Here is a 2,703-nt window from a genome sequence, read left to right on the forward strand (position 1 = left end):
TCAACATGTACTACTAGCAAGCATAAATATATGAAAGGAAATACTAGCATGTAGAACATGATAACAGAGTACAAAACAACATAGCACAAAAGTGAGCATGCAAATCTAAACATTACCGGAACAATGATAACCATCTTTTCAACAAGCAAACATTTAATGAAGATTCAAGTTGAAAACCATGGCTACTGGATGACTATCATGCAAGTGGGTATTGTGGCTTGCCTGGGGTGGAAGAAATCACCGGGGAGAAGTGTCATGAAGCCGCGGAAAGATTTGCTAGAGACAGTTCTCTCTCGGAGGGGCTGTTTACGCACAAGGGCAAAAAGGTCGTTTTCACAGTGTTAAACAATAGTGAAAATGAAACCAATAGAACGGGCTCGACAAAACAAAGAAGTGGGCTTTGGAATCACCTCATTTGGAGTTACGGATAAAAAGATATGGAGTGTTTTCTGCCACGGACCTATCTACAATGAAAAGATTTTCAAACAGGGGCCTGGACAGAAAAACAGAATGCGTAATAGGGAAATATGCTTTCGGAAAGCAAAGACGTAATCAGAGGATTACGCCTCCACGAATCCACGTCAGCGTACCTGGGTCAACACGGGCCCGGCGGCTGGGTCACTTATAGGCGGGGCCCACCGCATCTTCTCTCTCCTCCTGGCCTCCTTCTTCTTCCTCCTGCCTTGACGCATCGGGCCGAGTAGGGGAGCTCACCCCGACGAGGCTCGCCGGTGATCCCGGCCACCATACGGGGCACGCGACCTACCGACGAGCTCAGCAAGACGAGGCGGATCCATTCAGCAAGGACATGGACGCCGAGGAGGATCGGAGCGACTAGGCCGTGGACTCCGGCGGAGATGGCCTCGGGTGAGGTTGGGCTACGGGGCTGCGGGATACTCCGGCGAGGGGCAAGTAGGTGGGGAGGGTCAGGAGGGTCGAGGGGACTCCTCTGGTGGCTACAGAAAGGAGGTGGAGGGTCGGTATCGAGCCAATTTAGGCCGAGGCTGACGGCGGGCACGGCGGCCAGGGGAGTCGAGGAGAGCTGCTCGAGCTCAATGGAGGGGATGGCCAGGAGTATAGGAGCGAGACGAAGAGCTTGGGGCGATCGGGAGGCGTCGGGGCTGCTTAAATAGCCAAGGGGGAGAGGAAGGCACGCTGGCATCATCGTGGACGCGTGGCCGGCGCCACGGATGCGTGTGCTCACGCATGGGCTCGGGGGAAGGCGACGACGAGGCACTGGGAGGAGATCACGAGGTAGAAGGGGTCAAGGGACGCAGGGAGGAAGACGACGACAACGAACGGATCTAAAACTCCACTGTACATCCGTGGGCGCGCGGCGGTTTGCGTCGGTGAGGAAGCTGCCGGAGGGGGAGAGGGGTCCATCGGAGCGACGACGACGAGATGCATCCACTAGACATGCTCACGGGCTCTAAGACGACGAGTAGGAGCGGTGCCAAAGCACAAAAAGTGCTCTGGACACGCCACAGTGCACAGAGCGCGCGCACAGGCATGCCAGCTACGCGGTCACCACACGACATGGCACATTAAACGCTCTACAGCACCCAAAACGTTGTCTAGATGATAGTCCTTCCAAGATAGAGCATTAATGGGTCATTGGCTTGATCTAAGGCACTATGGTTGCGTTGGAATGGAGCTCTGAAGTTTACTACAGTAAACTTAGCCATGCACTGGTGATCAACAGGGAATTGCTTGAAGCCAAATAAGTTGTCTGGGGTGTTTAGCTAGGGAGGGACTATGATCCTGGAGGTTTTGAGGGGAAATGGACCAAGTTTTACTGCAGTTGCTTCACAACTGACCAAAATGGTCCAGAAACTAGATCATGATGGTGAACTCAAATGGAGTGTCAAATTGAGCTCAAATTGGGCAAGGCTTAGTCATTTGGTCATATGAAGATGCTCACAAAGTATCATACCATTTTGCAAAGCCAAAATGGTACTTGCTTCACAAACATCTCTGCTTACCAGAAACTTGAAATAATATTGGTGATCAAATGGATCAATGAAATGATTCCAAATTGTGTGGAGAGATGTTTTATGGGTATAAGAATGATATGGTAATTTATCAGGATTTTTGAATCAATATAAAATATACTTGCTTCACAACCTGAAAATATTGCCAGAAACAAAGATTTGCTCCTGTGCTCACATAGATGATTGGATGGATCTGAAAATGGGTGTAGGGGTTTAATATGAGCACATTAAGGAGTGTGCAAAAGTTCAACTCATTTGGGTACTCCTAGCTAGTACTTCCTTCACAAAGCTTTCTGTTTGACAGAAACTTTGAAAAATCACTGAGGAAGATTGGCTTGGCAAATAAAGTTGAACTTGTGCATGAGGAAATTATTTGGACATATAAACATTCCAAAAAAGGTTGGGAGCCACTAGGAAAAATATATATGACACTTTCTTCACAAAATGCCATTTAGGGCAGAAACGGAGAATAATTATTGGGGAATTATTTCTGAACATGGCAATGAAAAGTTTTTCCATATTTGTTCAAGATATGACCCAAAAAATTTATGAGAATTATTTGGAAATTTTTGGAGTGAGGGAAATATAGGTTGCTTCACAACCTAAGGCAATTTGAGTTATTCCTTCAATAGAAAAGGAATATTCCCAATAAAAAGAATATTGGGATTTGGGATAGGATGAAAATGACAGGGTCTAGGGAAAGATTTGGGAA

General features: G+C 47.7%; 1 long non-coding RNA gene across 1 annotated transcript; it reads right to left on the reverse strand.

Moving 5' to 3' along the window:
• Window positions 1-264: 264 nt before the first annotated feature.
• Window positions 265-1,081, reverse strand: LOC119305448. Its single transcript, XR_005148673.1, has 3 exons — window positions 591-1,081; window positions 411-464; window positions 265-302 (listed from the first exon to the last, which is right to left on the reverse strand). It is a non-coding gene; the product is annotated as an uncharacterized LOC119305448 (long non-coding RNA).
• Between the last annotated feature and the right edge of the window lie 1,622 nt (window positions 1,082-2,703).

Source organism: Triticum dicoccoides, chromosome 5B (genome assembly GCF_002162155.2).
Source record: "Triticum dicoccoides isolate Atlit2015 ecotype Zavitan chromosome 5B, WEW_v2.0, whole genome shotgun sequence".
In the NCBI taxonomy this organism is placed as follows: Eukaryota; Viridiplantae; Streptophyta; class Magnoliopsida; order Poales; family Poaceae; genus Triticum; species Triticum dicoccoides.